This window comes from Micropterus salmoides, unplaced genomic scaffold (assembly GCF_014851395.1).
Source record: "Micropterus salmoides isolate LMB-PRFRI ecotype aquatic unplaced genomic scaffold, ASM1485139v1 Ms_hic_scaffold_4, whole genome shotgun sequence".
NCBI classification, from domain to species: Eukaryota; Metazoa; Chordata; class Actinopteri; order Centrarchiformes; family Centrarchidae; genus Micropterus; species Micropterus salmoides.
This window is the reverse complement of record NW_024043372.1, coordinates 11,990,374-12,001,328: the sequence shown is the minus strand read 5'-3', so window position 1 is coordinate 12,001,328 and position 10,955 is coordinate 11,990,374. Positions and strand designations below refer to the sequence as shown.

The window sequence follows — 10,955 nt, the reverse complement described above, 5'->3', positions numbered from 1 at the left end:
TCGATTCGACAGTGAAGCATCATATTTAATGCTCGATGCTTCTTCTATTAGATATATCTATTAGATATATGACAGGGCGTTACACAATGAAGTCTGTACGCATATCACACTCCCAGTAAACTATGTCACTTAAATAGGATAAATCATCCTGCTATGTGCTTTGTATGTGTCAGAAAGCAATTCAGTAAAATTTCTAAATGTATTCATAAACAAACAGAAGACATACTTAAATGTGCATACTACATGTAAGTTTGTTTCAAAACATTTATTGACAGTATACATACATTTATAGATTCATGAAGTGTCACTTAGTTGGATAAATTTGAATCATTGCAATGTCAAAAATCAATCACTCTTGCTCAAATGAAATGCATTATAGCTGGACTTTTTGCTGATCAGTCTTCATGTTGTGTCAGGGTACAAAGAGCAGGAAATCCCCCCATCAGCCCTGCACGAGACCCTCTAGTTCATCCCATTCCACCCACGTGGTCAAGCATAGTTTAGGGGTGGTGGAGAATCACCACGGAATAAGTGATGCAATGAGGTTTAAAAAAAGTAATTGCACCACACACACACACACACACACACACACACACACTTACTAACTCATGTATCTGTGGAATTGCAGAGTAAACCTGGCAGCCAGACTGGAGCAAATACTGTGACATGTAGCTTTGTTTATGTGGCTTTACTTGCATGGTTACACATAATGTGGTAAGTCTGGTGAGTGTGTAGCAATATAATTGTATATAACATAACAATAACATAACAATAAAAAACTATAAAAAACATGTTGGTAAAAGATTCATTTTTCCCCCTCTTAAAAGTTGTTCTCTTGAGTAGGGCGGATAGAGATCTTTAAGCTTAAGACAAACAAGACATAAATGGTTCCCACTCAGGCCTCGACATTAGACCAGAAACAGATGTTAAGAGTGAATACCAAACCATCAGTTTGTGATCTCAGAGTAAATGTTTAGACCTACATGCTTTTAATAGAGCGGCTCTTACTTTAGCAGCCGATGAACACAAGCTGTAATATAACATTATGTGGGCCTTTATCTCACACAACCTATACTGACTGGCATATCGCTAACAATGACAGCATTAGCAAACTTTTAGTGTTGAACCGTGGTAGGCCTACTTTCAAGGACCAAACCGCAAGTGTCAATTTAAAGCTAGCCTATGTAACTTTGCTGAACAGTGGCCACTTAAAGCTAGAGTGCGGTACTTTTACATATAAATCTTTGGCCATTACATTCAAGCCCTTGCCAAACCAGTTCACAAAATGCTGATTAAGCCTATCACTGCCAGGTAAATCTCTCTGTATTATGCAGTGTACTGGAGTTGTGGTGTCTGTGGTGACATTCCCACGCTGGCATACCAGTAGTGATGCGTTTTACATCAACTAGCAATGATTGGTTTGCCAGAGCTGAAGGTGGTGGTAACTGTAGCGATTGTGTTGGCTGCAACAGCTAGGAGTATGGTGGAAAAACCTAAGAAGCACCTGAGAAAGGTTTCTGATGCTCCAGATTAAAAAAGGATATAGTTATTACATTTACTCTACCTAAAGTATAGATTATTGTCTTGGAGCTGAGGAAATGTCTCTGTATTTTCACATTCCTCACTCTGTCTGAAAGTGTTCATTGTTACGCCCATATCTATGATTATCTCTCATTTTTGCTTTCAAAAGTCTCATAGTATTGCTTTAAAGTAAAATACTACTTACTAAAAAATACTAAAATACCAAATAGTAAAAAATATTTTCCTATTAGTGTTTTCAACGCTTAATGTCATTTATGACCAATCTGTCATTTTAATTGCCAGCCCTTCTCCTACATCTGCTGAGGTGAAGGGAAAATTCTGGATGTAACTTTATGCAACCGAAGATATCAGTCACACTTACACATCACAGTGATGCAGACATGCAAGTCAGAGCAGGTCTGGCTGGACTGAAAATGTATGATGCTGGTGATGATGTCATCTTTAACTGAGACACTCCTTATGACTCACATTTGTTCAAAACTGAAAACATTGAATTGGTCGACAAACGGGTATGTTCTTGTTTTGCTGTGGCTATAGCAACACACTTTGCTATGAATATATCCTTACCCAATCGCTAGGATGGTTTCTTGCAGACACCAGAGATAAAAATAAGATCATACTGGGGGTGGAGCTTTCTACCCCTTTCAAGGCTAGCCATTCAGTATTTTAAGCCTATTCAATTTAGCTTTGACTTTGCCCCCCAACACTTATCATCCTGTTTCAGAAGGTCAGCAGGTAGTGGGGATTCATTAGAAAGCTGTGGTGGACGACACTGCTCGGCAGTAAACTGTTACTCTCTTGTAAGTGAAAATGTCAGTTCCTGGAAGGTTCAACAGTGTTAAAGATGCTAAAAGTGATCTGTAATTCATAGCTCAAACAGTAGAGCAGCAAACTGCTCAGAATAGCAACTGAAACTGGGCTTGGCTGGTACGGTTTACACATATGTCTATGTTTATCTTCAAATACATACTTTGTCACTCGGAGATGGTATTTCTGTTATTTAGACTACCCTAATTGATATAAATGGGTTGGACAAAAAAATGGGAACATGCAATGCAGCCTCAACAATCAGCATACAGTTGAATAAACACCTCTCTAAAACACTTTCACAAATACAGGAACATTATAGCCTTCATGAAGGTAGGATTTATTAGGCTGCATTACGTGTTAGGCTACAAACAAACTGGCAACTCAGTGTAGATTCATAATCACATTTTCTGTTAACCTTAACAGTGTGGGTTAATCATTCATGAATTTGAATTAAGAATGTCCACTCTTTTATTTAAAAAGACTGCATTGGAGGGTAACAGAGGTGACAGTTGACAATTCTCTAGTCTCCATGCAATGGAGACTAGAGAACTTCAGATGTGAATGTATTAAAAGATTTCATGCTATAATTAAATTAAACTTAAAGTGCAAAAATCATTGCCTGTGTGAGCTGGGTCAGAGAAGTTATAATTAGAAATGATTCAACACAATCTATGATAGTTGGCATCAATCTTCAGTATCTGTTCCTTAAATCCGAACAGAAGTGAGAATTAAAGAATGAAAAACATACTGAACTGTAACATTAATTATATTAACCACAAAAACTACTACAACTATTTGTTATGTTTCTACACAAATATAAAAATAACAGCATCAGGGCCAAGCCAAAAAAATGAGACTGTACAACTTTGAAGGAAAAACAGTTTTACTTTATTAATGGAAATACAGTACAGAGCTAAATGACAATTCTGCACTAGGCAGATACACAACCTCTTAACTAGGATCTCTTTCTTTATCATCTTTCCCTGGAAGAAAATCACAGGACAAAATTACTGTAGCTGGAACTTGCACACAGCACGGCTGCATGATGGAAAAATGGCTGAAGAAGAAACTGAATTCATAAAAGTTTTGTTGGTCTTGGTGGTCACCCAGTAAAACACTTACTGCTTCAATGATTCTAAAAAACTTGGTAGCCTTGGGCGGTAGCATGGATGGCAGCTCGATGCTGCCATCTTCTGGTACTTTAAGGAAATTCATCACACAACTGCTGAAGCCAAAGCTTTGTTGACAGTCTCTCCACATTGTAACCGATTTCAAATGGTGCTAGACATGATGGAAACTCTAAACACCAGAGGAAAACGGTCAGCCTTGGTGAGAGGGGGGTCAGTTTCACTGCACTTATCCAATGCCTCCTTTTCTTCTGATCACTGGAGTGTAAACTGATTTACTAAAGAGCAGATCCAGAGAACCAATGGACACATATTTGACAAGTGGATATTATGTTTTTAAATAATCCTAAACTGATCATTTAACTGAATGTATAACAAACATGGACTAGTTTGTAAAAACGTGAATGTAAAGAATACCATCAAACTGCAATCACAAACTCCCTAGCAACTTGGTGAATGAGGTTGTCACTGTTATCATTCCTGAAGTCTGTTCCCGCTCAAGAACACCGATTTCAAATGGTGCTAGACAGGATTTTATACTCTAAGACACCATCTGAAACCAGTTTCCTGGGGAGGATGCTTTGAAGAAAAAACACATTAGGAAGCCATGCCCCTTCTGCAATAAAAAAAAACAATTACTATCATCACTTTTTAACATTTTCTTTAATGATTGATTTGCATGATGTGGGTGAACCCGACATCTGACTCTCTTGCATGTATTTTACCAACTAAATTATTCTAAGGCTATCCATAAAATTGGCTCACTCTTTCAGTACATTGGATTTGTGTGAAGGAATACAATGAAATATTAGTTTTCCATTAGACAAAGTTTCTTGCCAGACAGCTTAACAGACTCATTGCTTTGCTTTTATATTATTATAGCACATATTTTAGTGGATACTGTCCTTACAGATCCATCATCTAGACAAAGCACATTTCAATGAATATAAAGAAACATGGACATGAGACAAGGTGTGGTATTAATATTACCCGGGAAGAATGGACAAAGACAGAAAACAATGCCACGCAGGCAGTTAGTTAAATACCCTATTTGCTTTTGTTTTAGCTGCGATTAAGAAGGAAAACAAATTCCTCTTTCAGTTACAGATCTGCCCTTCTCATGGCTATTTGATAGGGAGAACTACATTTCTGAGGCACACACTATAAACCTTTTCTTGCCTATGTAAACCTCTGCAGTTACAGTACTGTGTTGAAACACTACCAAGCTTAGGCGTGGTGTTCAATTTCCATAAAAGAATGTTTGATGAACATCATCTCAATTTTTGGTTATTTAATGGGAGACCGAATACCCAACTGTTTTATCACACACACTGAGAAGGGATTTATTTGCACAAACTACTACATTTTACTGACTACAAAAACTATTATGTGCTACAAACAGAGCATATTTTTAGTCTATAAATTGATACGTTTGAGATATTTCCAAAGGCCCATATTAGAGCTGATACTGTTATCCTTTAAAACAGAGAGACAGAAAACGAACCAGAAACTCGGGGAGATTCAGGAAGAGACCAATGAGAAGAACCACCGAGTCACGGTCAGCTCCCCTAAGAATGACACAGCAGGTCAATCTCTTGCATTAGAAGTGCATCAGATGACCAAGATCTCAGTGTAAGAACGGACACGTCAACAGACTGGCACTAGAAATGAACAACAACAAAAACTGTCTATGAATCATACTGGGGAAAAATAGATCTCCGGAGCTCCCTGTAGACTTCTTTGTAATGCACAATAGGATACTGTTTCCTCTCCTGGGTCTGCCTCAGGCATCCAGTCCTGCTCCTGGTCCAAGTGGGGTTTATAGTGGTGCAAGATGAAAAAGCCAGATCCTGAAAAAGGTAAGGATTCATTAGTATGAAGCCCTGTTGTCCATCCCTATGAGGCATGCAGTACAGTATAGAGAGCTCATTCGAGACGTTCTCTATTAGCATTCCTGTTTTCGTTTGAAATGATAGCAGATACCAAGACAATTAATGTGGAAAACTCACTGGATTGTATTTGTAGGTCTGGCATTAAAAGACTGGCATTATCTGCTTTGTCAGTGTCTCAGACGCTGTTGTCCTGTTGATGGGAAAAGGTGACGTAGCAACTAATCCAAAACCTTCATGTGTCTTTCGGGGACAATTTCCCTGTCTGTCACTCCTTAATCCTCTTCACTGCTAGTTTAGTGTCTTGGTTTCTAAAACAACAGCAGTTGAACAGATTGGTTATATTTCCACCACTAATAATCAAATTATGGCATATGTGATTGCCATCATTGTTTTACAGACATTTTTGACACTGAAAAAAGATTAATATATCATCAGTTTCGAAAAACACTCATAGTATTTACATGAACACCGTGTCAGCTTCGAGAATAACTCAGACTGTGAATGCTGCAACACTGCTTTCCTTCTATCCGTGTTTTTGCTATTCTGACTCCTCCCATGTAACACTGCTATTTGTGAACTCTGTATCTACCTCTCTCTTACTCACTTGTTCTTTTTACTACAAGCTCTGTTCGCTGACTATTGTGTGCACAGAGGCTGCTTTCTGCATCGAAGCATTTATTCTGCCAAGTCACCTGACCATCTACTGCCTGTTAAAGGCGCACCAGCCCATTTTAAAGTAAAAACAAAACTTAATCAAGCAACTGTTGGTTTAATTTAAAGCTACTATATCAAACTGTATGCACTGTCCATCTTTAGCAAAAAATTGCAGGAATATATAGTACAAAAAAGTTAAATAAAATTCTACAAAGTCGATAATGAATAATTCTTCAATCAGAAACAAATTGATCAAATGTATGTGATTTAGGAGAGTCATAAAATAACACATCAATCTGGTTTACAGGAATGAGATAAAAACATCCCTCTGTGCATCAGGCAGCACAGACTGTAAGAGACCAAACTGTGTCACAGGGGGAGCCACTGAGTTGGGTCATATTGAAGTAGGTGACATAAAATGCTTTTACGTGTGTGACAGTGTGTGTGCGTAACAGTGGAGGGTGGGGTTGTGTGCATGTGTGCACGTGGAAATAGGGTAGGTGGTTAATCCTCTTACAGATTAGAGGTCCTAATTTATCAGGAGTGAGAGGGGCAAACTCATTGAGGTGATGTGTTTTTAAACCTCCTCACATTGCACAATTAGGGAAAACTACCGAATGTCTTGGCTCAAAATTCTCATAATATTGTTAATATTGTTACTATATATATATATGAATAATTTGATGAGATATGTGTAAATGTGCGAGTTGTGATCATCTGGAAAACTCAAAATAACAGTTGAACTAATGTGTTTTTTAAGATGTTATTAATGTGTTATCATCAAACCAGTGGACTTATAAGGAAATCACATGATACTTTTCTGGGCCAATTAAAGCCAAAGGTGGCACAGACTTTCCTACTGATGTAGCCTGTAAGTCCATTGTGTTTACGTAGAATAATAGCTTAGATATCTCCTTCTACGTTGCATCATCTTCTCTTCAGAGCAACAAATTGTGAAATGTTTGGAGATGTGAGAGTCTTAACAGGTTCAGATGTGCCTGACACTTTGTTTGTTCTATCTGCTGCGGAAATAGAGAGGCCAGAGATGGAAGAGTTGATTTACACTTTGTCACCCTCTTCTGGCTGCCACTCTGCCTGTTGGGAAATATCAGAAGTCTTGCTGAAAACAGGAGTGGCTTTATGAGTTAAATAACCAGAGATAAAAGCTTACATAAACATTTAAAATGTGCCTGTAGGGTGTCTTTGTGAAGCAGATTAGATTTCCAAGAAGAGAGAGAAAACCTGGCTGGTGTTTCCCATTCATTAGAAGTCATTTTGGACAACTCATCTCACTATTTCGCCCTTCAGTGCACTGTATATCATAAAGAAATACGTTAATCCGTACCTGTCCACGAAAATCAAGGCCAGTGATGACGTCAGAAAGGAGAGGTACCTTCTGGTCTTTTTTTTGCCCCTTTTGCAACATGTTAGGTGTGTAGCTGCTAATGATACCTGCGAATGAATGCTGCCTCACACTTAAATCTATAAATACATCATCATCTAGCGAGGCCAGCAGTGCTCCGAGTTTAATTTTAGCACCGTCATCTCTTGGCTGTTTGCCACCTCATATTCTATAATCTGTGTGTAGGAGGGATCTGTTTTAAAAGGCAGTGGGTCGCTCACCATTTTCCCTGAAATGATCTGTGGGCTACAGGTGATGCTGGACCCCTGCTGTAAACACATCCATCACACTGCCTCTGCTCAGGAGTCTTTAAATGTTTGTTTGCTGCATCTAGTTTTGGCCCAACAGCATCTGCTGAATTGCATTTGCTCCATCTGAAAAAGCAGGGACTTTTTTTTTGGTACCATTATTGTGAGATTGCTAGTATTCTAGGTTGAACGCATCGCACTGCGCCCACTTGTACTGGGCTCTTCTGTTTATTTGACTTTAGAGGCAGTGCCCCTCCCTGTGAGGATAGCAAAATAACTATTGAGGTCACGTTTCCTTGTCTGTGAAAGTGGGTCACTTGTTCTACTGGTCAGCCTCAGAAGACATGGTAAACATTACAACTGCAGAGGATGATACCCACAGTTAGTAAAAAAGTTCTGATTAGTAGATTTGAGGTTTTCATATTTTCAGAATAATGCAAATAAGTACAAAGGATGTTGTGCTGTGAGGCAACCCCTGACACAGTAATCAGCTTGTACTTCCTCCCATGACCTTCACCTGTTTGTTTCAAAACTACTGTAGTGACATTCCCTCGGGAGTCAAGTTTCTATTCAGTACACATAATTAAAGTTCTAAAGCTCCCCTTCCCTCCCCTCGCCTTCTTTCTCTGTCTCTCTGTCTCTTTCTCTTTCCATTTTCTTGCCAGTGGTTTAGCAACTCATGAGGTCTACAGCTGATTCACCCACTGACCGAACAAATCCGCTTGACAGGAAGCCGTTTGCTCCCCCTGTGTGTCTCATTTCACTTCAGAAGCTCTGAGAGATGAGGAAGCGCTTTATCTCCCGTTCCTCTGGCAGGTAAGCAGCAGTACGCAACACACCCTTCTTCACTAGCGTAATTAGGAAGGTATGAGAGGCCAGCAACAGTGATGTCAACAGCAACAGTGTCATCACATCAGGCATTTCAGCGTCCTATTGTGCTCTGGCAGGTGTACATTACAAGTTCTAATAAAGGGAGACAAATCTTAAATGGCTCTCTCACAGCAATAACAGTTATAGGAAGCTCAAGGAATTCAAAATATTTGTCTATGTCATCTTTAAAAAATGGGGTAAAATAGACCTTAAAGTAAAAAAATAAAAGCAGTGAGTGTTTAGGGGTAAATGAGGAATACCTGTATGTCAACATCCCTTTACAGCAGATGATTCAGACCAAGAATTATGTTACTCAATAGCACCCCCTATGTTTGGAAAAAAAGAGCTTGTTTTCATCATATCAAGTGCGCACTAAAAAGCCAGATTACTATTAAGGACCTCCTAGGATGTATGTGACGCAGCAAATGTTGTTTGACACTTGAAAGACAAAACAAGCTGCGTCACGACTGTGTTGCTGACTTGAATCTAAAGTTTTTATTTGCTCTGAAATTACACAAACAATAGAACAACCCTCCATGCGTCATTTTATGACCATGTTTGGGAAGTATCTGAATCCTGCTTTACATAAAAAGTGTCGGTTATTTCTAATAACACTATGACAAAAGGCCATGAGGTGTTAAATGATCGTGCCAATATGAACTGCGTAATAACGTCCTCTCCAACAACAGGATTACGCACTATCCATCTCTTGCGCAGCATCCTATTCCGAGCTCTTCCCTCACACGCCATCTCCGCCGATTCCACGCTGTGTTTACATCTTCATTTAACATTAAATTCAGGCTCAACTTAAGTTTCAGACCGAGCACAACTACGCTGTCATGCCGTCGCTGCGTGTTCCACCATAGCTGCGGATATTTCGAATGGATTTCGTGTGGTTTCTCGGTCCTTCTCGCTGACGCAGTTTAATTTACCTGTTGTCATGCCGATGATGAAACACTCAGGATTATAAAAAGTGTTTAGAACCTCTTTCAGTAAGAAGCCCCCGCGCCCATTTTGCCTGCAAATACAGAACTTTTGTTTTCTTTCTTTAATTATTCTTTACACTTTTACAACAGTGCCTCTGGGCTTTCATTCTTACCTTTTCACCCAGCACTCGAGTGGTTATGAATTACATAGTGGTATTCACTACGCAACATACGCAGCATTATGTCGCTCTCGCCCTATAATAATATAAACAACTTACGTGTTTATCCCAAGCCTGTTTCTCTCCCGTGCCGAAGGAGCCTCATCCATTTCCCGGCCGGCGCCACTCACACCGGGTCCTCGGTTAATGGTCACTCCACCATGTTCCTGTTTCAGCCTTATTGTTGGTGTTATCAATCTGGGAGCGCACGTTTATCACAGTGTATCTCCCTAACGATTTTCCATAGCGCAACACGGGAACCCCGCCCCTGACACTCCCCCAGCTGCTGGTTGGTCGAGCGGCTGGAGAGTCTTTCCTCATCGCCAGAATCACATGTGGCTGACGCATGTTTACAAACATCGGTGAAATCACATGGTAATGAGCGCCGTTTTACCGTAAACTACCTCATTTTGACGCAGCTACCAGATGTCGTGCCAAGAGATTATTATTCTTTATTTTTAATGACAGTATGAAAAAATGAAATAAACATTTCTATTTACAAGCACACAGGCAGTGCATAAGCATATTGATAGCCATAACAGGTTGCAAACGTGTTATTAAATGGCACAGGGACATAGAATCAGAATCAGAATCAACTTTATTGTTAGGTATGTGAACACACAGGAGGAATTTACTCAGGGTTGTACATTACTCATGATGTGCTTAGTTATACAATAATATAATCAGACACAGGCTACAGTATACAGAACACACATATATGTAGGCTACACACTATAATCAAAAACAATATAGACAGATTGAGACAGTAATGGAGAGAATGAACTGCATGCTCACTTGTTCCTATAGGCCAGTGGGTCCCAACCTGGGGGATCAATAAGGATAATAAGTGGGACAAAATCTGATACAGAAAATGTAGGTAATTCATTTTGTTTACTTGTCTATAATGTTTTTTTTTTCTTGTGAAATAAGCCTGCTGGATACTTTCATCTACTGTCATTAATAAAGGTTTTTACTACATAGAAGTCTTCTTTAATCTCCTGCTATAGCCTGGTGTCATAATATCTACATCACATCCTAGGACAGGAACCATATGGCCCTGTGTATCTTCATTAAGTCTAAATCATTATTTTACTTTACACAAATGTGTTGTAATCCATAGATTCAACAGCAGCTGGGGAGGTGACAAGACAAAAAAATATCGCCTAAATTGCAATGCCGTTTATGTGCAAAAGATGGCAGTGTAACACTCAAAAATGGCAAGGCAGAGTAGCGTAGTAGCTTCATGTTTTGGCATCACATATGCCT

The 10,955-nt window shown here is 39.3% G+C and overlaps 1 long non-coding RNA gene across 1 annotated transcript; it reads right to left on the bottom strand.

The window, feature by feature from the left end:
- Positions 1–3,217: 3,217 nt before the first annotated feature.
- LOC119886302 lies at positions 3,218–9,967 on the bottom strand. Its single transcript, XR_005441466.1, has 2 exons — positions 9,750–9,967; positions 3,218–5,329 (listed from the first exon to the last, which is right to left on the bottom strand). It is a non-coding gene; the product is annotated as an uncharacterized LOC119886302 (long non-coding RNA).
- Positions 9,968–10,955: the final 988 nt, after the last annotated feature.